Source organism: Protopterus annectens, chromosome 11.part0, assembly GCF_019279795.1.
Source record: "Protopterus annectens isolate FY-2018-M chromosome 11.part0, PAN1.0, whole genome shotgun sequence".
Taxonomy (NCBI): domain Eukaryota; kingdom Metazoa; phylum Chordata; order Ceratodontiformes; family Protopteridae; genus Protopterus; species Protopterus annectens.
Genome location: NC_056745.1, coordinates 1,364,116,413 through 1,364,142,053, shown reverse-complemented (window position 1 = coordinate 1,364,142,053; position 25,641 = coordinate 1,364,116,413). Strand labels below are relative to the sequence as shown.

The 25,641-nt window shown below is 42.0% G+C and overlaps 1 protein-coding gene across 1 annotated transcript in view; it reads left to right on the top strand.

Moving 5' to 3' along the window:
- CHCHD3 (coiled-coil-helix-coiled-coil-helix domain containing 3) overlaps positions 1-25,641 on the top strand; it is a 1,651,044-nt gene that overhangs the window by 78,997 nt on the left and 1,546,406 nt on the right. The window lies entirely within an intron of this gene.

Sequence of the window (25,641 nt, the reverse complement as noted above, 5' to 3'; positions counted from 1 at the left end):
GGCTTGCAGTCTTCCATCTCTACAGTAAGAGAGGCTGAAAATACTTCAGTACAAACATTAGAAAAATATGATGTTGGGTGTTTCGTCTCCATCAGCAATAGGATTAGCACTGGCTCCCAAGTAGTTTCTCAGGGTTCTGTATCCTCCACCCTTGTCCCATACTACTGTGTGTTGGGTCTTATTTCCGGATCTTTTTAGTTGCACATCAGAATCATGCTATGGTGATAAGGATTTGGGCTACCTTTGATAATCCTATAGATGTACAATTGCATTTATAATTTTCACAAGTATGCATGCAGTTCAGTGGTTTGGTAGATGAACAATTATGCCAAGACTAATTCGTATTCTCTTTGTTGGGTGGCCATGAGAGTAAGGGAATGGGCCTTCACCTTGGTCTGACAAGCCAGATCTCTTGGAGACTGACTCTATTTACCTTTTGCTGCCCACTGTGTGATCTCTTAGCCTGTTAGTAGCACAGAGCCTGTTCTTTTACTGGGTGAAATCATTGCTACCTGTTGCCTTCCCTGACCAGCTGTACAGCAATATCCTTTCCCTTTATTATTTTCTTGGGAGAGGAGAGGGATGCGCCCAACTGTAAGTGATCTCGAGTTTCTTTTATGCTTTTTCTCTATTCCACTTATTCTTAAGTTCCTGGAGAAGATCAAACTTTGCAAAGCCAAAGTGAACCTTATTGCTTTTTTTTTTCTTTCTCTCTCCTTGTAGCCAACTATCATCTGCCTCCAGCTCCACTCCTCATTCACTGGGTCTACTGGACCTGTCAACCTCATCCCATGCACAGCTGGTGAGAAGATGGAAGTCCCTGGTGCAGTGTTATACTGCTGATGAGGAGTGTGCCCTTAATTCTGTCCATCACAGCAGCCTTTACAACTGTGTGATTGCTGCTATCTGCAGCTCTGTACTCCCTTTCAGGCATGCAAAACCTCCCAGCTAAGTGGTTCACTACTCAAGCAGCAGAGAGCTGGTCAAGCCTGGACTGCCTCCCTTGGATAGACAAACTGACACTAGCTGCTCACTCCCATCCTCCCCCTTTGTGCTCCTCCCTGCATTGACTGTGCTCTAGTTGAGCACTGGTTGTTTGGGACATGGAAAGAGTTTTATCCCTCTGTGTCATAGGGCTGCTCTCTCATAACTCCTCCCCTACCGCACTTTTTTTTGACCAGTGTGATTTCCCCCCCCCCCTGCTCTGACCTCGTCTTTTGTGTAGACATTTTTATTTGAAATATTTAAAGCATCTGCTGTTTCATATTTTATTCTCTCAGGCTAACCACTTGCTTATTCTAATTTTACTGATGGTCAGAGAGCCTTCTTATACTCTTAACTCTGCCCACAAACCTGTATTAGGAAGACTTGCCATAGCAAATTACTTATTTTCCTTATGGGCTCCTGGCAGGGATGTTAGATCAGCCCATTTAGCAAGTGTTTTGCAGTATTTATCACAGATTTGTAACTCTGGGCTTAATTATTTTGTTAATGTCCATGTGATTGCCCATTTGAATTTTTGCTAAGGTGTTGATTCAGTGAAGCTAAGCAGACAGAACATTTACAAAACTTTACTGAGGTGCACCTTCCTACTTTGTCTCCTCTCAAGTTTCTTGTCCCACCTTTGGGTCTGTATTGCATCCTGGAGTAGTTTACTTTGAGCCGGTTTCTTTCAGCTGGATTAAGATGTCCGTTTTGAAAAACGTACTAATTGCCATTACCTTAGTCAGATTTTCTGACCTCTTAACTGTGCGTGCCAATCCTCTGTACGTCATACTTCACAAAGACAGTGTCCACAATGACAAATCCTTTCTTTCTTCCAAAATTAACCACAGATGCAATCTTAATGTCTAATGCCCTTCCAATCCTTCCCTAATTATGTTCAGATGTTGGTGTTAATCAGTCTGACCTTCCAATCTTTTTTTTTTCCCACTGAATGTTAACCAGTTAGAATACCTGTTTTATTGTATGGATGTGAACAGACAACACAGATTTTATGTGGATAGAGTGAAATCAAATCTACAACTTTATTTTTTCTTCAAAAATATTGAGTTCCAAAGTATCCAAGATGACTGTTTTTGCTTTAGCTTTCATATGTGTAAAATTTAGTTAGATATATAGCAGACCTTTACTAGAATCTGCAAATTCCTCCCTCTATTAAAGCAGTTGTGAGTTTGCTAGGGTTACTACCTTTGGAGATGTCCAAAGTGTGACAGTTTTCATGACATTTTACAGGACAAACTGAAGGACGGGACGTCACTTTCTTGCTAAAATAAAAGCTCACTCTTGAAGAATTTGAACAGTTTCTGTTTCATATCATATATGTTAAGATATTTTAGAGTCAAAATGTTCGTTGTATGCGACTATTAGAGAAAACATAAATATTGTTTTTACTTTAAATCCTGGGCCATTTTCCATTTTTCATGTATGTGTGTGTGTTTTTTGCAGGGCATAACTGCCCTAAATGGGGACTGTCCTGTATAAAGAGGGACAGGTGGTAATCCTACAGCTTTTGCAAGCATTTTTCCAAGAACGCTTATATGGGTGACATTTACAGGGCTGCCATGAGGACATTGCTGAATGAACCTAGATCTCAAGGATGCATTCTTTAGGGCCACAATCATTCAGGCAGTTATTTCATGAGAACCACCTACTGGGCTGAGGCTTGAGACAGTGCCCTTTTGGTAGTGGAGATGAATGCTGTAAAAGTTACATCAGTTAGTTCTGTGACAGTTTCTTGTCCCCACCACGGGCCCAGCAAGTGTCTTCATGGTGAGGGGATTCGGGAGCAGAGAGAGCTGTGTTCAGGTTTACTGCTCTGCTCTATGTGGGCTATCTGATTTGGACAAGGGTCCTGACATGCTCACCGTTTTATGGAAAATGGGGATAGGGTTAAGGTAGCATGGGAAAATTGTGTGCATCAGGCTAAGTCTTGCCAGTCTTACTGACAGATTAAACTGCCAATGTTGATCTAGTGTTACATGGTTTTGTAACTTTAGTGTACAGATGTAAGGTCTTGCAGGCTTTCAAGAAGTGCATGTAGACTGAGGAGGAGCTGCGTCTTAGTCAAAGGAACGGTCTATCATGTTGGGTAGGTTTTTTTCATTTTATTCTCCCTGTCTGTAATAAGCTGTCCTGGCTGTTCAGTTGGACTATTGATTTCTCATCATTGGGGTGAGGGTTAATTCAGATTGATTTTTACTTTAAGCCATAGTTTCCTCGTGCACCCAGTAAATTGCCCTGGAGGAACATATAATGGGTGACTTGAGTGTGTCCCTTAACATACAGAAGGGGTATTCCTGCAAAGCATCCCTAGCAGTCCCCTCCAAAGCATGGGTAGTGGTTTTCAAGGTCTCCACCAGGGAATTTGCACTGCCCAATGTACTTTTGTAGTTCTCAACCCTCTCCAACCCTAGAAGAGATGAGTGGATCACACCCCTTCATACTCTTCCCTCATTGCCTGCCTCCTTCAAGTGTCTGGGCTGCTAATGGAAATCCAGTCACCTGAGTTGCAGTAAGGGCTCCATGCTAGTTTGCCTTAGAGTGAGGCATCATTCACGGTCATTTGTTTCTTTGTGATGATGATGAGCAAAACATGGCAGTGTTGGCTCAGTTGTAGGTGGGAACAGTATTTCCTATCCTTTCTCCAGCAGCATTATTATGTGTGTATATCTGTATGTATATATAATGTATGCACTACACACATTTATATTTGTATGTATATAAGCTGTACACAAGCGCGTCTGTGTGTGTTTATGTACGTGCATATATATATATATATATATATATATATATATATATATATGTGTGTGTGTGTATATAAAATTATAGTGATGTTCTTAGTGTTTCACTGTTGCAGTCATCATACTTGGGTTATCTGCCTGCAGGTAGCTCTCAGTCAGCCCGAATACCAGAGTCTTGGGATCTCTGCGTTGAATGCTGTCACCTCTTCCATGACTTCAGGTTGTCATGGGTATAAAACAGGCAACCAACGCCATTACATTAGCTTTTCTTGCCGCGTGGGAGCCCAAAGCAGAAGCAGTTCCCAAGTGCCGGTCAGCTGCTTCCTGAAATTTTCGTTTTTCGAGTTTCAAACCTGAAGTCTTTTTTAAAGCTAAGTACCCAGTTGGGGATCCTTTTTTCTTGCTCTAACCGATGTCAGACAAAGTTAACAGTTGTCTTGCCTGTGGAAAGCAAATACCTCACAGAGATTTTCATTCTTACTGTGTCATCTGTTTAGGCCCAGACCACGACGTTCCTCGCTGTAGGTTTTGTGCTTTAACGCTCGACCTATTCGTTGTTGGGCTATCTTTGTCGCTAAATTCTTTCGCTGTCGTTCTCCATATTCCGAAATGGCTTCAATAAGCCATCCGACTGCCAATCTTCCAAAAAAAAGTAAGGATAAAGACAGAGACAGACCGCATAGGTTCAAAATTGCCTACGACGCTTCCGTTAAACTAGTCGCCAGTCCGCCGGTACTCAGTGAGGCATTTTCGCAGCCCCTGATACCCACTTCTACAGATTCGCAGGTCTCTGCTGAGACCCATTTGGAGTCCGGTATGCCGTGCAATGCTTCTTCGACAATGGAACCTGCGGATATCTCTACCTTGATGGGTCTGGAGCTGCTGTGCAGGCACTGGCTTCTGAGGGTGTATTCCGACCTTTGAATGTTCGCATTAAACAGACAGCTTCATTTTTGACTAAATATTCTGAGTTTCTCAGGCCCAGAGTTCGCACTATGCCTAGAAAACCGATGACCAAAAGCACATGCTCAAGCTCCCTTGCCACAGAAACAAATGCTTAGAATGGCTGAAGACCTTGTAAGTTTAATTAGGAGAAGCCAGCCTTCCCCCTCTAAAAGGCAAATAATTGATTTTCCTTCTGATTCTACAGACCACGAGTCCGATGACTCAGATTCCTCTGATTACCAGGAACATACCCTTATCTACCTATGAGGATTCATATGCAGAGGATTCCATACCCACTGCCTCCCCTCCAGAGGGCTTTTCTTTTGGTGAAACCTTGCATACTCAGCATTTCCACTGGGAATGCCAGGACTACCCTCAGTCCAAGAAGAGAGTCAGAGAATTTTTAGACTTGCCTCAGCACAGGCGCCTCTAGCTATACCTCCTGTCCTGGACATTGCAGATGATGTCTTCATGGAATCCAGTCTTACTCCTGATACTTTACCACCAGCTCCTAGAAACCTTGACAGGTACTACAGAGTACTTAACTGTCACAAATTTCTCTCTAAGAATCCCACTGCGGATCCAGAGACTATTTCCCAGGGACCTAAAGGCATTAAGGCTACTACAGCCAAAAACCCTACCCCTTCGGACAGGGATTCTGGAGCTTTAGACAGATGAGGTAAGAAGGTATATACCTCTGCAACTCTTGTCATCAGGGCTTTGAATTGCCAATTTCACTTGTTGAAGTACCAGCAGCATATTATGGAACGAATTAAACAAAAATGTTATTGCTTCCAGATTGTACAGAAAATAAAGATTTACAACAGTTAGTGCATTCTGCAGACCAAGTTAGTAAACATACTTTGCAGTGTGGTTTTGATGCCTTAGAAGCATCTTGCAGGGCTGCTGTCACTGGGACTGTACTGGAAAGGCATGCTTGGCTGAAGGAGCAAATCTTGCCAGACCATGTCAAAGCAAAATTACTAGATGCCCCATTAAACCAGGAAAGGTTGTTTGGCACAAAAGCAGAAGTTCTTAAAAAGATGGAGGAAAAAGACAAATCCATGCAAACTGTTAAAGATTTCTTACAGGTGCAGCCACCTAGATTCAGTAGGCATTGGCCTTCTAAAAACTGGTCCTTTCCAGTCCCTCACAGGCATTCTCAGTCCAAACCCAGGGGCAACAGGCAACCAAGACTACAGTCCCAGGATATGCAGAGATCTAAACAATGGAGTGCTCCCTCCTCTAAAACAGGGAGTGGTAAGCCACCCCCTTATGGAAAAAGTTCACAATGACTTGTTTATCTTCCTTCCCAGCAAAGCCCAAGTACTTGCACCCCTAGGAGGAAAACTTGCCCTGCATGCACAAAACTGGATATCCATTACCCAGGACTGATGGGTCCTAAACATTGTATCCCAGGGATACAGATTCTACTTCCACTCACTGCCAACCCTAAGAGGGTTGTCAGACCTTCCTCCACACCAGTGGGCAGAGGCTCAAAAGCAAGTAGTTTCTCTTCTCAGTATCAGGGCTATTCAGCCTGCCCCAATAGAGCAAAGGGGACAGGGTTTCTACTCCAGACTGTTCCTGGTGCCCAGAAAAAAGGGCTCTTGGCACCCTATCCTAGATCCGTCAATTCTCAACACCTTCTTGGTGGTCCCAAAATTCAAAATGTTGACTCGCAACAGCTTCTTCCTATGCTAGTCAAGGACGCCTGGCTAGTCACCCTAGACTTAAAAGAAACTTTTCTGCACATCCCCATAAGGGAATCTTGCAGGAAATATCTACATTTCAGGGCAGGCTCTATGCACTATCATTTCTCTGCACTTCCCTTTGGCTTATCTACTGCACCCAGGGTATTCACAAAGTGCCTGGCTGCAGCCATTGCATACTGCAGGCAGGGAAATATTCAAATTTACCCATACTTGGGACGATTGCCTGATTCAGGCGGACAGTCGGGAATTGCTACTTCAGCACCTGGCATTTGTAAAGAGACTTCTAACGTCTCTGGGGTACACCATCAATGAAAAGAAATCACAACTGGTGCCCAGCCAAAAGATTGTATTCCTGGGAGCAAGCTTGAACACAACTTCCCAGATGGCATTCCTAACACCAGAAAAACAGGTTTATTTGACAAACTACTTCAAACTAATGGCCACCAAAACCCAGCTATCTGCAAGAAAAATACTACAAGTCCTAGGGTTCATGGCCTCATGCATTCTGCTAATTCCATATGCAAAACTGCATACGAGGAAACTTCAGTGGTACTTAAGTCTCTGGTGTCAACATTCTCAGGACCTGGAAACACTGATTCCTTTCATTCCTTGTCCAAGGGCAGAGTTACTTTGGTGGGCAGAGGCATGGAACGATAACAAGGGACTTCCTTTCACTCAACCCTTCGCCGACCTAACTCTGACAACAGATGCATCAGACCATGCGTCGGGGGCTCACATGGCAGGCAAATGCGTTCAAGGGAAATGGAGCCCAGGACAAATTCTCCTGCATATCAATCAAAAAGAAATGTTAGCTGTACAGAATGTTCTGACAGCCTTGAAATACCTTATTCTAAAAGGACAAATGCTGATAAAGACAGACAACACCAGTTATGTGGTACATAAACAAGCCGGGGGGAACTCATTCCTATTCACTTTTGAGGCTAGCCATGGCCCTGTGGAACACAGCCATGAGCATCCAAGTGCACCTGCAAGCTCAATTCCTGCCAGACAAACACAATTCACTGGCAGGCGACTTAAGAAGAAATCTACCGGACCCACACGAGTGGAATCTGGAACCCAACTCATTCAGACTTCTAACCAACAGGTGGGGGACTCCAGAGGTGGACCTCTTTGCCTCCCCCTCCTAAACCATCAATTGAACAAATTTTGCACCAGAAATCCCCACAGCCAAGCATGGAAAGTGGACACCCTGTCCTTTGCATGGGAAAACCTCTCAATGTATGTCTTTCTCCCTCTGTCCCTTCTCTCAAAAGTACTACTCAAGATCAAACAAGACAGGCCAAGGACGATCCTTATTGCCCCAGACTGGCCACGCCAGCAGTGGTACCCACTCCTATGCATTGCTGTTCCAGCAAGAGGGACAGATTTTGCATCTACAGCTGCAAACCCTGAACCTTGCAGCCTGGCTTATTCCCTGAATCCATCACCAGCAATCCCCAGCAAATAGGTGATGGATGTCATCCTTGAGGCCAGAAGGCCTAGTACTAGGAAATCCTATTTAGAAAAGTGGAAAAGATATTGTTCTTGGAGCCAATCTCAAGGAAAGGACACAGCTGTGTCCACCTTACCTAGCAGAGCTACTCCACAAAGGCCTATCCTTCTCATCTATTAAAATTCATGCCTCTGCCATCTCATCTCATTACAGTACTGAGCCACCTCTGTTTTCTCACCCTCTCATCAAACAGTTCCTGAGAGGAGCTAACAATTTAAGGCCCCTGAGGAGAGCTCCCACCCCTGCCTGGGACCTTAACTTGGTACTAGAGAAGCTCACACTTCCCCCTTTTGAGCCTGCGGCTGCAGCAGAGTTAAAATTCCTCTCTTGGAAAACAGCCTTACTTCTAGCCATCACTTCAGCAGGAAGAGTGTCAGAGTTACAGGCACTAATGGCTGTGGAATCCTTAATTATTTTCGATGCGGACAGGGTTTCCCTCAGGACTAGCCCATCATTTATGCCCAAGGTGGTATCCAGTGTGGCTTTAAACAGTCCATCCATTTACCAACCCTTTTCCCTAATCCTCAGAATAAAGGGGAAAGGATTCTACACTCCTTGGACGTGCACAGACAGTTCAGGTTCTACCTTAACAGAACTAAACCATTCAGAAAATCTGACCAGCTGCTAGTCGGCTTTGCTACAGGGGCAGAGGGCAAAGCCAGTTCAAAGCAAACCATTTCCAAATAGATAGCACACTGCATACATTTCTGCTACAAACACCATGGAAAACCTACCCCACAGGGGATCAGAACTCATTCCACTAGGGCTACCTCAATCTCTACAGCATTTCTCAGCGGAGTCCCTACCAGGGACATCCTGGAAGCTGCATCCTGGAGTTCTGTACACACCTTTACCTAGCATTACCACTTACCTATTTTTTCTAAATCCAGAGCTGGATTTGCCACAGCAGTCTTACAAGGCCTGATATCCAGCCTCAATACTTCTTGACTGCCTCCACCCTTCCTCAGCTTTGGGAATCAACCCAAGTGTGATGACTGCAACAGTGAAACACGAAGAACATAGTACAGTTGTGTACACTTACCACAAATGTAGATGTTTATGTGTATTCACTGTTGCAGTCCTGGTTACCCTCCCTCCAGCCCCCCCCCCCGACTTTTTTATTCTTTCTACCTATCCTCTTTTTAGCCATATCTTATGGCAGTGCTATTTACTTTTTACTGGAGGTGTTCCACACCATGTAATTGCTTCCTATTTTGGGGGCTTCTGACATCTGGGGCAAGAAAAACTAATGTAATGGCATCGGCTGCATGTTTTATACCCATGACGACCTGACGTCATGGAAGAGGTGACAGCATCCGACGCAGAAATCCCAAGACTCTGGTATTCGGGCCGACTGACTGCAGGCAGATAACCCAAGTGTGATGACTGCAACAGTGAATACACTCGAACATCTACATTTATGGTAAGTGTACACAAATGTACTTTCTACATCAAATAGACTCTTTAATGTAGAAAACAAAACATTGACAGGCTACTGTGCATGTTCCAAGAACTAACCTTTGAGAGCACAAGCCTTGCTCTGCCCCCCACACCCCCTGCTGATTGTATATACTAACTCGGTGATCGCACAATCCCTGAAGATGAAGCATGTTCCCTTACATGAGGATTGTCTGTCTTCCACATCTGATGACCATCTGTTTCTATAGACCAAACAGATGTCAACTTTTGAGTGTGTTGCTTAGAAGTTCTAAAATTGTGCGTGTGTGTTTGTGTGTGTGTATAATATATATATATATATATATATATATATATATATATATATATATATATATATTGTTTTTTTTTTTTTTTACATGCTCTCTCTTATGTATCATAGTCTTCTGCATTAAAGTGTGCATAGGAGAACATCTGTTAACTTGCACACTGAGAAGTCACCGCTAAAATCTATTTTCACCTTTTGATAAAACCAGCAGTATAGTAGTAGAAGTGGAAGAGACGATTTAAAATGCTGGATTTGAGAGAGAGTACATTGTTTAAGCAGTGTGCTACTAATACCACCCTCTTTATGGAAAGGAGAAGTCAGACACAATGAAAATAAGCTCTGTCTAGTTTTGCAGTAATACACGACTGAGTGTTGTTAAACCCAATATTACCTAGACAATAGGAGTAGATTATTGCTGTTATGCACTGCCAGTATTTTACAAATAAAAATGCTTGCCTTTCTAAGTAGTGGCATTATACCTGTAAACTTCATTGAATCATTCATTTCCACCATCTTCAGTGTTGGGAGACTGCTTCCAAGTGTATTGTGCATATGTGGGATATGTATGTGTTGATGCTTGTGCAATACATTACACTAACTGCAGTTTATTTTACTTTTTTGAGATTACAGTATTAGTGTTGTAGTAATAAAACATGTATTTTTAATTTCTGTGGACATTCACATCTGTAGTTTTCTATTCATTTAATAGCATTGTTTACATTTAATTCACGGATCCGTTTCTGTTTATAATTTGTTTGGCTTGCATTTGTGCAGATCTCTGTCTTGAGAAAAGTTGTCATTGCTTTGCAAGGGTATTGCTCTTTTTGTTGTGTTACTGATTACTAGCAAAGTACCTTACACATTGTGATCAGATTGACTGCATTTTGCAGCATAATATTTTCTGCGTGTTACATCCAATGTGTGCAGAAGGGAAGGTTTTTCTGTCTTGGGGAGGGTTTACAATTTATTTTACAGATGCTGTGTTTCAGTTTTGTTTAATTCAGTTGGAGGTGGTAGCTGGACTTTTTCCTGTGGTAATGCTGTATTTACAGTGACCATGTTGACTGGTTTGTTCCATCAGCACGCGCATTACAGAACACTAGTTAGCTTGTATATATAATATGGCATGACTTCTGTTTTGCTGTTTTTCACTGTTACATTCCTCACCACTCAGGCCATGAGCATTTAGAGCTGTTGGGCTGTAACCAAGACCAGACTGCACACTCGACCTTTTTAAGCTTCATAGTCGGTATAGAGTTTGCTGAGCAGACTGTAAGTTTGCAGTTTTCTAGGATGCAGTTCCTGAATGTAGTGTAGTGATCTTGGAATCCCGAAAATGCACGTTTCTCACTGCTGAAGTCCATATTGTTAGAGAGGCAGACAAATGGAATTTTTATGTAGTGCAGTCAAGTAATACAAATCAGAGTTGATAGCCACATAAGCAGATCCCCTGGAGAGTGATCTGACTGCATATCTATCTTTCAGTAAATAATCTTTATCCTTTCACCAATTTTAGCAGAGTGATGCCTTTATTTTGCAGTACTTGTAAGGAAGTGCTGAGCTGCATTTAGACCCCCCCCCCAGAGACGTGGTAAATAGTACCATTTAACTTATCTCCATGCTGTGCAGCGTACTCAATTAACTTTCAAAGGTATGCCTTAAATACACCCCTTAAAAGCTCTGTCATTCTCTGGGCTTGTCTTCCAGCAAATAATGAAGCACACAGATCATCCATAGCCTTGGCACACCACAGAGCCTTTAACTGCCTCTGAATTAAATAGACCTCTTGTATGCAAGTACAAAACTATCAGCTACTAGTGTCAAACATGAGAAGTAGCTGCATTTTAAGAATGAGATCCCAGAAAATTCCCTTTCTGTCTTACATTGGGCAAAACTAAACCTTTAAGTTCGTAAAGTCTGACTCACTGTTGTACTTTCCTGTTGACTATCTGAACTGGACCAAAGTCTTTACTAAACTGAGTACGTTTTAAAAGAACATTTTTAATCCTTGAATTCTTGATTACTTACATCTGCTTACATTTTAAATACACATGTGGTGACATTGCCGCCATATAGAAGGCTTCTGTTTCTTGGTTTTAATCTCTGTGGGCCTGCAGAAAGTGTACAGAATTTTGGATAGGCAAGTAAAATCCTTGTGATCAAAGGCAGGAAACTGATGTTGCAATATTTTCCTCCAGGCAATTGGTTGACAGAGCTAGTGATGTGTTCGAGAGAAATTTAGTACAATGTAATACCTTGACCTTGCCTGACTGTTTGCCATCAGTGCTGTATATCCTCTTTTCCATTATTTATTACTGGAAACATTCTACAGGAGAACAGAACCTTTTATCTTTAACATTTTGCTCATATTGCATTCTCTGTCTTTGAAATGTAGAAGCAGTTCTGGGGCTGTATTTAAGGACTCTGGCGTTGTAACAGAGTGTTATGGTTAGGCTGGACACTTAAAGGATTTATTTTAAGAATGAAAAGTTGTATGTGTAAGTAAAATTGAAAGAGATGAGAAATGCATGAGCTGTAAATACAGTGCAGATAGAATTGTACTACGTTATTATGCTTTATTCAGTTGTCTTTGAGGGTGTCATTAGCTCTTCATTGTGCAGTTAAATTCATATATTTTAAAAATATCTGCTTCAGGGCCCCTGCCCCTTAAAGAAAGATGCTGGCAGAATGGTACCTGTCAACTAGGAAGTCACTACACTGCACAGTGGTATCATGTAGTATCCTCAGGCCTTCAGCGTGGTGGCAGTGCTAACCTCTTTGCGGCATTCTCCATTGTATTGGTAGTTGCTCTTTCGAGTGCCTGTTTAGCAGTTCAGAACATGATGCCTAGAATTTTATGCATTAGTTTTGGCATTACTGTCTTTCTGTCTGACATCCTTCCCACATAACCTCTAGAAATGTCCTAATGTACCCCCGCATAATACATCTTACATAGGCACATAGATGGGTTGGATTGCATGGTTAGGCTTATAAAGGCTATGGTGGTCTTTGGGTTCACAGGTATATGCTAGGTTATGTACAGATAATGTTGGAACAGCTAATGAAGTATTACTGACATTAGTATAACTTGTGGCAGATATTTAAATATAGTTTAAAGTAGTAAATTCAAAAGTGTGTGTGTGTCTCTGTGTGTGTCTGTGTGTGTGTCTGTGCATGTGTGTGTGTGTATTTGTGTGTCTCTGTGTGTGTGTATGTGTGTGTCTCTGTGTCTCTGTGTGTGTGTGTGTCTCTGTGAGTCTGTGTGTGTATGTCTCTGTGTGTGTGTGTGTGTGTCTCTGTGTCTCTGTGTGTGTGTCTCTGTGTCTCTGTGTGTGTGTGTCTCTGTGTCTCTGTGTGTGTGTCTCTGTGTCTGTGTGTGTCTCTGTGTCTGTGTGTGTCTCTGTGTCTGTGTGTGTGTGTGTGTCACTGTGTCTGTGTGTGTCTTTGTGTGTGTTTGTGTCTCTGTGTCTCTGTGTGTGTGTGTGTGTGTCTCTGTGTGTGGGTATGTGTCTCTGTGCGAGTAAAACACAAGTAGATAAGTCCATACAGAGACAGTAAAGAGCTCTTAACTTAGTGTAAGCAAATGCTTCATTAAACTTAGTCTTATAAGATCCAGTCCTCCCACTTCAACACTAAGACTAATTAGCTGCAGGCAGGCAGTTGCTCAGCACATTTAGGCTCTGAAACGTCCCCCTTTGCTTCCATAATGCATTTATTTGCATCTTCCCCTTCTCTCCTGATCTCATTTGCTGCATTAGAAATTGCATCAAGAGGCACTCTGCTGGCATTGATTTTTTTTTCTTGTAGATTTTTGCAGAAAGTTTCCAAGTCAAATTGTCACTTTCACTGGGTCTTTCCATTAACATAGGTTACAATTTTCTGTTAGCTGAATTTTGTAGCTTATTTTTTAGTGCTTTTCCCACACTTGCACTCTTGATGAGTAAGACTGATTTCTTTTGCTATCCATAGAAAAGTTTCTCCTGCAGCTGAATAGTTGTTTGGCTTCATTTAGAGTTGCAGGTTTGAGTTTTTTGACATCATCTGACACTAGGCAAGTAGATTCTGTAAGTGTTCCAAGTGTGGCCACAAGATTCTGCATCAGGGCACACAACGTGCTCTTTGTACATGGAGTAGAATAATTAAGAATGAACTGTGACCTTTCTGATAAGTTTGGATCTAGAACATTGCAGGAAAGGCAAAACTAATTCTGAAAGGTGTGTTGCCTTCTGTTTTTTGTACTCTTTCTGAACTGATGATGGAGAGAAGAAAACACTAAGTCTGAGATGAGACCAAGGACTCGGATAGGTCCATGTAGTGAATTCCCTTCCTAAGATTTCTTCTGCAGGAGTCTTACATTTGTAATTTTGTCACTCCAGATCCTACCACCAGGAAAAAGTAGTTTCTCCTGAGAAGGACTTGTCAAACTGTTTGGAGTTAAGACTACCTTCTTCCACATCTATATATTCTCCAGCTCTCCACTGCCCCTCATACCATGTTGGGTTTGAAAAGGTGAGTGTACTTATTTAGGAATAAATTAAAACATGCTTCTTCTGTTCCTCCTCTGTAACTAGGGTGTCAAGACTCCCTCCCCTCCACTTCTATTGCTCCTTCTCTAGGCCCTGTCTTGGCAATGGGTGCTTCAGAGTAGATTGTTCTGTTGCTGATTCTTGCTTCTTTGCTGACGTCTTCCATTACCTTGGTGCTACTGCACTGTTCTGTGCAGATGACTTTGGGACCAAACCTTGTAGTGATGAATGTTAATAGGGTCCAGAACTTCTGAGCTGGTGAATCCGTGCTGGTTTCAAACCTGATACCATCTGGGCTGTGGTTAGTGCCTCCCCATTGAAACCACCCCTTGTGCTGATTTCAGTTTTTGTGCTTTGGCTTTGAAATTGGTGGGCTTGCTGGTCTGTTTGATCACTAGTGTGTTGGCATCTACAACTCTAGTACAGGATGCACTACAGAGACCACCTTGAGTGGTGGTTGAAATCCATTTTTGGTTTAGCAAAGTCATTGGCTTCTCCTCCGGGTATCCCAAATTCTGATGTGTTAATCCTATAATTTCACCCTCCCCCAGAGAGGTAGAGGTGTAGGTAGATCACTGCAGGTATAGGATCACATTATCTGATGCAGTTTCCTCTTCCTCTTCCTTACACTTGGAGTGGCACATGGAACCCTGGAATGAGAAAGGTAGTATTCCTAAGAGGAGGAGGTGTAAAAAGAAGATTCCTTTAAGAATGTCTCTGAGACTGTTTTTAGTTTCTTGTGGGTCTCTGCCATCCTTGGCACAAACTGTATTTGGAAATGAGGAGGATGATATGCAGTATGGAAGTTGAGGGAGCCGTTTTAAAACTTGGAAAGTCTTAAAGGTGGCTAGGGCTGGTTGTTCACAGGCAGCAGCCGCTTGTGCTGAAGTGGGCCAGTGAGGTTCATGATGAACTGACACTGTTACATAACTTCTGTTTATACCTGAATTCAGTATCTTTGTACTTCTGTATGTGCTGTTCTTTTCCATTTGTGAACGCTAGGTGTTGTATTGATCTTGGTTAACATCTGCCTCCAGGTGTTTACATTCAGTTTAAGACTTGTTAATGATCGCTTGCCTTGATAGTACTGCGGTAGTAATTGTACAGAATGAATGTTTCCACTCTTGCAGTCATGTCTTCTTTTTATAGCATTGTCTCCATCTCACTCGTGCAGGTGATCTACAGACTGTCTATTTCTGATTATACAATGCCTCCTAAAAAACGTGCACGCTGATTGGCCAGCCCAACCAGTGTGCCCGTTGTAAATCCTCAATATACTAACGGAAAAAGGTCCGGTCGCCCGGACTTTTTCCGTTGGTATAAAACACTGTCTCGCTATGTTAAAAGAGTTTAACATAGCGACACAGGTTTAAAAAAAGCAACGCATATCTCCGTTGCTTTTTTTAAAGCTGTCTCGCTATGTTAAACTCCTTCGCCCTCGGGACCAAACCACGCCAACCGTGGGTAAATCCAGCATTACCCACACCCAGGCGTGGGTTATTGCTATAATAGCGTACCATTTCATTACAGTTACCTGTTTGTATACTTCCTGTGTTTTTAAGGCTTTTGTTTTGCTGTGAAACATTTCCCCTGTTTTTGTAAAAAGGGAATACCCTAATGCACCTGCTTTGAAGCTGTGGTTTTTATGTGGAGTTATACACCCAGCAACCGCTTGTCCTGCCTGAAAAATGCTTTATTAAAATTTTTTTTCCATCCAAGTGAAGTTTTTTAGCATTGACAGGGTGTTACTCACCATTCATAGTGCAACTGTTTAAATCTGTTAAAATTTTGCCTTTGGTACCTTCTACAATTTCTTTTTTTAAACATGTTTATTAATTATGACATTAAAAAGCAACATAGGTACATATACATAGAGCAAAAGAAAATAAGCCATATAAACATTTTTTTTATTTTCGTGTAGTACATGTTTTAAACATTTTCATTCACTCCAACATCATATATATTGCTCAGTTCCTCATACTTAACCTTAAAACTCATTCATCCTCCTCCTGAACATTTTTCTGTATATATTGTTTCCACAAATTCCATTTGCTTTTATGCAGTTTGTTCCGTCCTTTTTTAAGGTTTCACCTCTGGTCTACCAACATTTACTGAAATCTGGAATTCCAACAGTGACATGCTGCAATTCTGACAGAAAATAGGTACAAATATAAATATTTCTAAAACATAAAAAGTATGGAAGGGTTCATCCCAATGAACTTGAAGACCTTCAGCTTAGACCTCTGACATTTTCGGACAGCAGATGAGAACCACATGACTAATCTTGTATACCTATCTCCTTATTAGCTAACCTAGAGGTCTTGCTTATCAACTAGCATATAACCCAACCCTAGTACTTTAAGGATGAGCTTGCACCTCTCCAATTCATTTGTGAATCCATTTCGTAATGTAGATCCCATCACCTTTTCAGGAGAAATGTTCAGTTAGTCTATCACTATGTATGTGAAATAATGCTATGTCCCTTACTAGTAGAGAGCTTGTGTCTTCAAATTATGCGCACTTGTTGTCATATTTGATGATCCTGATTTTCTTTTTTCATGTTCCCATCTACTACTACTCAAGGCTGCCGTGCTTGGCTTTTTAGTGCTTGTTTGTATTTATAGATTTTATTGTAGAACATGCATTTTTTTTCACTCCCCTGCATTGCCTTTGTAATTGTATTGATAAGTTATGTAGCACTGAACACTATGCTAAAGATAGGGTCTTAACAGCTGTTTGTAAGGTGGCTTAATTATTCGTTATTTTCTTCTGGTTAGACTGTTTATTGTTCCTCAGTATCCACATCCCTTCTTTTGTGCTTTCTCATGCTACATATGTACCTTTACTCTAGGTTGATTTCCAGTTCTTTTGCTGCTGTTGAATTATTTCTTCCTTTCTATGCACTAAATGTTAAGCTTGACATACTTTGGACCATTCCCATCCTTGACTAGTCTCTTCCCAACCTTTCTGTACCCATCTTTTGTATTGTCTCTGATTCATAACTTTGTGTCATTAGTAGAAAAGCAAGGTTTTCTTTCTAGTCTTTCTAGGCCTTCTGCTAACTGAAATGTCCATGAAAGGAGCATTCCCAGAAATGTCTCATAAAGTTTAGCATTTGTTATTCTCCTTTTGAACCCATTTGTTCAGGATTTGGGAACTTATTTGGATGGACAGTCATCTAACTTTTGACAAACAAATGTCCATTGTTAAAGTCATTCTGTATTACACAGCTTATAAACAAAGGAATTGTGTCTAGCTCTAAGGATGTCATTGTCCCCCTTTACTTTAAACTTAATGACTGGAGTAATAAGGGCTAATGCCCCCCTTTGCCATGTGTCTGTCCAGACACATGCAACAACTGGAATGCCCATATATACCTTAGTAAAAGGATATAAGTTCTAAACAGCATGTCCTATATGGACCGACTCAAAGTCCTGTAACTATATTCTGTATCCTACAGATTGCTAAGAGGTGGCCTGTGTCTGTCATAAAAGGCATCCTCTGACCCAAGACTGATGTCATTTGACTGGCTGATGTGCAGTAAATTATCAGAAATATTGTGTCTAGGGATCTAAACCTCTTTTGTCCAGCATCAACAGAACAGTTTGGAAAAACGGGCATATCTTGCGATGGATACCACTGTTCTGGAAAAGATTTCACATCCACATGAAACAAAGTTCAGCCCTGTCCACATTTGTGTGACTTGGATCTGTGGATAGAAAACAAAAAATTTACCCCAGGACTGCCCCTGAACTACTAATGGAAAGAGTCCGCTCCTAAATTCTTTGTATCATGCATGGGTCCCTTCAGGTTATCTATAATATGATTCCATTTATTCTCATTAGGTGTAATATATAACTATTGACCAAGGGATGTGCAAGGCCAATCTCTAACCAAATGGGATAGGTTAATTTGTGCACAAATAGGGAAATTGTAAAGGCGTAAAACAGCCCACAAGGCCAGCTAGCCGATTACTTACCTATGAGTGAATTCCATTACATGTCCTCATGTGTAGTATGCGTTTTACCCATGCTGCACCATAGGATCCATTTTTAGCCTAATGTGTCCAGTAGTTTTATTTTTTCTTTATTGCATTATTGCCATTATTTTCTGGCCAACTCTGATAAGCTTTACTGTCCTTTCCATAAAGTTAAGTATTTTCTGTTTCTTTAATGGACCTTATCTTCTATTGGTTGGGCACTTGATTTTGTGAGTGTCTTCTGTGAGCTCCTCTGCTTTTATTGGTATACTTTCAGATTGTTTTCCCTCTCTGTTCCGGTATAATTCCTAAATAAAGTGCATTTCTCTTAACCTTACCTTTATTGATGGCTCAGCAAACTCATGCCCTGGGAGATAACTTTTAAAGTGTTATTTATTTAGGCAGATAATGTACATATCTGCCTTTATACAGTAACCTTTTACTATTAAATCACTTTAGTACAGCAAATGTACCAAGTAGGTGTTCCATAACATTTACTGATGTTCTTCATTCCACATTGCTGCAGTCCTAACTATTGGGTAGTCCGCTGTCCAGTCGGCCCGAATACCAAAGTATATGGCTGACGTCGGTCAGGGCGCATTAGACTGACGTCAGTACGTCAGGGTACTAATGCGCATGACCGACGTCATATCCTCAGTCTTTTTTGCCGCATGGTCCGATGCAGAAGCAATTTTGCGAGTGCAGGTTGGCGTTCTGAAAGTTTCTGAAGTCAGAGTTTCAGACCGAATCAAAGTTGGCTAAGTACCCGTTGGGGAATATTTTGGTTTTTCTTGCCTCAGTATTTAACCGGATGTCAGAAAAAGTGAATAACTGTATTTCTTGTGGGAAACAGATACCTCATAGGGATTACCATACTTTGTGTATACCTTGTTTAGGGCCTGAGCACGTCGTTGTTGGATGCCGCTCTTGTGCTAGATTTAACAAACGCACTATTAAGAGAAGGTTAGACTGTGCCAGGTTAGTGTTTGGGAAGCGTTGTAATTATAAAATGCCGTCGGATGCTCCGGCGCGCTTCGCTAAAAAACGCAAAGATAAAGCAGCAAAGCCTAGGGTGGAGGAACCGACAGTCCCAGACGTCGGTCCTTTGGAAGGCTCAGTGGAGCCGGAGGTTTTGCCAGGTGTCTCTTTGGAGTCTCAGGGAGAGACTTTACTGTTACAGGATGTATCCTCTCAGGAAGTAGGCCAGGCTGAAGGGGGTTCTCAGGTGGCTGTTCTTCCCTCTCTTCCTAAGGTGGTTAGAGCCTCCCCTTCAGTTTCCAAGGCTTCTTTGAGGGGCAGGCCAAGTTTAGCTTCTGGGGGGGTTTCTCCTAGTACTTCAGGATCTTTGCCTAAGAGACATATGCTTAAAATGGCAGAGGATTTGATTACTATGATTAGGGGTTCTATGCCCCCTCCTGATAAGAGGCCTAGGGTGGAACCTGAGTTTGAGAGTTTTGAGCAATGCTCGGAGGCTTGAGTCTTCGGCTGAAGACTTGCAGGAGTATCCTCCTTATTCTGATTCTGATGTGGATGATTCTACTCCTTCTGCTTCTCCTCCTGAGGATTTTTCATTTTCAGAGACTCTGCATTCCATGAGGGAGCATTTTAAATGGGAAGGTCAAGATTTCTCTGATTCCAGGAAAAGGCTTAGGGAATTCTTGTTTTACCCCAGCATAGGCCTTTAGCTATACCTCCTGTTTTGAATGTGGTGGAAGATGTGTTTGCAGAGGCTTCCTGAATCCGGATTCTTTGCCTCCTGCCCCAGTTAAACCGGATAGGTATTATAGGGTGCCTGAAGCTCATAAGTATCTTTTTAAGAGTCCTAGGGCAGACCCAGAAACTGTCTCTCAGGGGCCTAAAGGTGTGAAGGCCTCAGTTGTTAAAAATCCTGTCCCTCCTGATAAAGAGGCAAGGGCTTTGGATAGATGGGGAAAGAAAGTGTATACTTCTTCCACTTTAGCCATGAGGGCGTTGAATTGTCAGTTTCACATGTTAAAATATCAGAATTATCTTCTTTCACAGTTGAAATCTAAGGTGGATGCTCTGGCGGCAGGTATTGAGTGTAAAGAGTTGCAGGATTTAGTTCATGTGTCTGAACAGGTGGGTAAACATTCCTTGCAGTGTGGTTTTGATGCTGTGCAGGCCTCCTCCAGGGTGGCTGCCACTGGTTCTGTTCTTCGTAGGCACGCCTGGCTGAGAGATCAGAATTTAGCTGAGCATGTTAAGACAAGGATTTTGGATGCTCCTTTACAGTCTGATGTGTTGTTTGGTTCGCCTGTGGAAGCAGTTTTGAAGAAAATGGAGGACAAGGCTAAGTCTATGCAAACTGTTAAAGATTTTTTGCAGGTGCAGCCTCCGAAGTTTAGTAGAAATTGGCCTACTAAGGGTTGGACTTATCCTGCTTATGATTCCCAGTCTAGGGGTAGATCTAGACGTGGTAGGGGCAGAGCTCAGGGTTCTTTTAGGCCTAGGACAGGGAGTTCCCCTGCTCAGACTTCTGGTGAGGGCAGGGGTCAGTCCTTTCGTAAGCAGACCCAATGACCTACCTTTTCCGCTGCCAGTACATTCTCGCCTGGCAGCACCTTTGGGAGGAAGGCTGTCTCTTTTCAAAGAAAATTGGGATTTAATTACCCAAGACAGATGGGTTCTGGATATTATTCACCACGGTTACAGGTTTTATTTCCATACCTTGCCTCCTTTCAAAGGCATGCCAGACATTCCTCCTCTTCAAAGGACAGAGGCTCACAAGCAAATTTCTCTGTTGCTCCAAATAGGGGCCATTCAGTCAGTTCCTGTGCCAGACAGGGGCCTAGGATTTTATTCTCGCCTGTTCCTGGTACCAAAGAAGGGAAACACGTGGAGACCAATTCTGGATTTATCTATCCTCAACACTTATCTGGACATTCCCAAGTTCAAAATGTTGACGTTACAACAGCTTTTACCTCTGCTGGGCAAAGATCACTGGATGGTAACTTTAGATCTCAAGGAAGCTTACCTTCATGTGCCAATCAGACTAAGTTGCAGGAAGTATCTGCGTTTTCGAGCTGGAAATTCTCATTATCAGTTCTCTGCATTGCCCTTTGGCTTATCTACTGCGCCCAGAGTATTCACAAAGGTTCTGGCTCCAGTGATAGCTTACTTCAGGCTAAAAGGAATCCAAATCTATCCTTACTTGGACGACTGCCTGATTCTGGCTCAAGAAAAGAAGATCTTCTACAGCATCTGGAATATGTCATAGCAGTGCTAAGATGCCTAGGGTATTCTGTGAACGAAATAAAGTCCAGTCTAGTACCCTCTCAAGACATGTGCTTTCTGGGTGTGAGACTGAATACAGCAGCCCAGATGGCCTTTTAACCCCGGACAAACAAAAGAATCTTTCCAGTTACTTCCATCATCTATCTCTTCAGTCCGGGCTGACTGCAAGGACAGTCCTTCAAGCCTTAGGGTTCATGGCATCTTGTATTCTGGTGCTTCCCAATGCCAAACTGCATATGAGGAAGCTACAATGGTATCTCAAAAATCTGTGGACACAGCACTGTCAGGATTTGGACACTGTCATTCAAATAATACCTTGCATTCAAAAGGAATTTTTGTGGTGGGCTCAGGAATGTCACCTAAACAAGGGACTCTCTGTGACCCGCCAGAGGCAAGTCAGATTCTAACGACAGATGCCTCAGATATTGCTTGGGGAGCTCATCTAAATGGAAAGTGGATACAAGACAAGTGGCCTGCCAGACTACAGCATCTACATATCAACATGAAAGAGATGTTAGCAGTTCAGTTTGCATTAATTGCTTTCAAGGAGTTACTTCTTCCAGGGCAGGTGTTGATTCTAACAGACAACACAACTGTCATGTGGTACATCAACAAACAAGAGGGAACACATTCGTACCCATTGTGCAGACAAGCAATGATTTTATGGGAGACTGCGCTCAGTCTGCAGCTAACTCTTCAGGCAAGGTTTCTGCCGGGAGCACAGAACTCCTTAGCAGATGTATTAAGCAGACAAATCATGGATCCCCACGAGTGGAAACTGGATCTTCATGTATTTCAAAAATTGACAGTGTCATGGGGAACTCCAGACATAGATCTGTTCGCTTCTCCACTAAACCACCAGCTGCCAAAGTTTTGCACGAAGGGATTTCATCACACAGCTTGGAAAGTGGATGCTCTTTCTTTCAGTTGGAAAAATCTTCATGTGTATGCCTTTCCACCTCTGCCTCTTCTTCCAAAGGTGCTTCTAAAGGTCAGACAAGACAAGCCAAGGATGATTTTAATAGCTCCAGATTGGCCTCGCAGCACTGGTACCCATTACTGAGGAGTCTGGTAAGGAAGCCTCCATGGCCTTTACCCTTGATTCCACACCTGTTGTCTCAGAGGGACGGTCATCTGCTCAATGTCAAGCTTCATTCTCTGCATCTAACAGCCTGGCATATTCTGTTTTGAAAGACAGCAGGTCTCAGCTTCCTCAACAAGTTTTAAATGTGATTATGGAAGCCAGAAGACCTAGTACAAGGAAAGTGTACGCAGAAAAATGGAAGAGATTTTTGTTTTGGAGTGCAGCAAACAATTTGGAGATTACTGAGCCAAATTTGAGTGTGGCTCTTCAATATCTTACTGAGTTACTGGACAAAGGTTTGTCTTTCTCTTCCATTAAGATTCATGCTGCAGCAATTTCAGCTCATTATGATTGTGACCCACCATTGTTTTCGCATCCTTTGTTCAAGCAATTTCTTAGAGGGGCAAAGAATATAAGACCCCCACGTAGAGCTCCTACTCCTGCTTGGGATCTCAATTTTGTGTTGGAGAAAACTTACTCTACAACCTTTTGAGCCTGCGGCTACTGCTGACTTGAAATACTTGTCATGGAAGACTGCTTTTTTGTTGGCCATTACTTCTGCAAGAAGGGTTTCTGAGTTGCAGGCCCTTATGGCAGTGGAGCCTTTTTTGATTTTTCATAAGGATAGGGTATCTTTACGTACTAATCCTTCCTTTATGCCTAAGGTGGTTTCTAGTGTGGCTTTAAACCAAACTATTCATTTGCCTACCTTTTATGCAGATCCCCAAAATAAAGGGGAAAAGATTTTGCACACTTTAGATGTACACAGGCTTTTGCGTTATTATTTGAGCAGGACTAAGGATTTTAGGCAGTCTCAGCAGTTGTTTGTTTCTTTTGCTTTGAGTTCAAAGGGCAAGCCTGTGTCAAAACAAACTATTTCTAGGTGGATTGGGTGTTGCATTACATTTTGTTATTCCCATCATGGCAAGGAGATTCCAGCTGGGATTAGGCCTCATTCCACTAGGGCTACTGCCACTTCCACAGCATTTCTAAGGGGTGGCAACTAAGGATATTTTGGAGGCAGCTACTTGGAGTTCAGTGCATACTTTCTCTAAGCATTATCACCTTCCTCTCTACTCTAAGTCTAGGGCTGGTTTTGCCACAGCTATTTTGCAAGGCATGTTGTCAGTTCCTGCTTCCTTTTGATTTGCCAGCCTCCCTTACCTCTGCTTTGGGATTCTACCCAATAGTTAGGACTGCAGCAATGTGGAATGAAGAACATAGTACAGTTTTGTACCTACCATAAATGTAGATGTTCGAGGATCCACATTGCTGCAGTCCAATTTACCCTCCCTCCTTCCCCTCTGTGTTTCGGGGTGGTTGTGTAGGTGGGGTTATATTCTGCTAATTGTGTATATATTGTATATATATTTTTGGTGCAGGTATTTTGGGAGTTTTTGGTTTTTGGCCTTATCTTTTCAGGGTCTTCTGACATCTGGGGCAAGAAAAGACTGAGGATATGACGTCGGTCATGCGCATTAGTACCCTGACGTACTGACGTCAGTCTAATGCGCCCTGACCGACGTCAGCCATATACTTTGGTATTCGGGCCGACTGGACAGCGGACTACCCGATAGTTAGGACTGCAGCAATGTGGATCCTCGAACATCTACATTTATGGTAGGTACAAAACTGTACTTTTTGTTGTTATGAAGTTGTTCTTACCAGTAGCATTATTGAGGTTTACAAACTGCATTATATTACCGCCATTCTTTTTTTCCAGAAGTCCTCACCTCCTTGTATTCTTCATTGATTAGAACCATCACAGAGCACAGTGCCCTGCAATGGGATGTAAATTACTAAGCATATAAAGCAATTGGAAAGACTCCAGGGATTTCTAACTTAAAAATATCAGGAGCCTAAAAGATTCAAACTACAAAGAAAGACTGGAAGCTTTATCCCTGTAATCGGAGTCCTATAGACTCCTTAATGGTGATCTGTGCTTTGCTTGTAGGGCTGTACGGGATCCAGTCATTGAACTCTTAAACTTCAATAAATCAAACCGTTCAGGAAGGACAAAAAAAAAAAAAGAAATTGGGCAGTTCAGCTAACACCATAGCCATAGATTTAAATCTAGTCAAATACGACCAAGAAAAGAGAGATTTGTCAGATTGCACCTACCCCTTCCCTGGAACACAGTTCCTCTCCAAGTTAAACAATGTGACACACTGTCTGCTTTTAAGGAGGTGAACTACTGCGGCAGGGCTAGTCACCCAATGGCGCAAACCTTGGCTTGAGATGATTGTCACTGTTGAAAGTGACACCCCTTAGGGGGCACGGCCAAGATGAGCACCGAGTAACAGCACTTTCTCTTTGCTCTGCCTTTTCAGAATATTTATGACATGATTTTTTGAATTTATCTACCCTAATTTTTTTTACAAGTTTGGAATCTACTAATACTACTTTAGGATGGTATACAAACATTTCTATACTTGTTTTATTTTTTCCTGTCAAAAATTACTAGAGAAAATATTTTGACTCCGGGCTACAGAATGAGCTTCTACAAATCTACTTTTCAAGAAACAACTATTAAGAAGGAACTTCAGTCACTGTTATCTAATATTCAAGAACTGACAACAAAAATTGATAGAATGGATGTAAAGCTCGACAATTTCAAAGAAAAATATTCCCAACAAATGGAAATGTTACATGAACACCTCAAGCAACAAAAGAGGCAGATTACAGGAATAGAGACTTCACTGAATGATATGGACACTAGAATTCAAGAAGATGAGCATAACTTAGACTCTCTCTTAAAGCAAAATACTCTTTTACAAACAAAAGTTGATCTAGAGAATAGATTAAGAAAAAATAATATTAGAGATTTTTGTTTACCTGATGATGTTGAAGAAGGTAATATGAAAAAATCTTAACTACTTGGCTTCCCGAGGTACTGCAGCTTCCTGAAGCTTTCTCATATGGGATAGAGAAAGCCCACAGGTCCAATTCTACTAAATCTGTTATAGTGAAGTTTCTATCATCACACGACAAGGAGATAGTGTTAGACTGCATGGACTAAATCTCCTATTAAATATAAAGAAAATGTCATACACTTTGATAATGATTACTCATCTTCTGTAATAGCCAAAAGAAAGCTTTTCCTGCCAGTGTTAAAAGAACTAAAAAAGTCCAAATAAAATTCCACCTATTATTTCCAG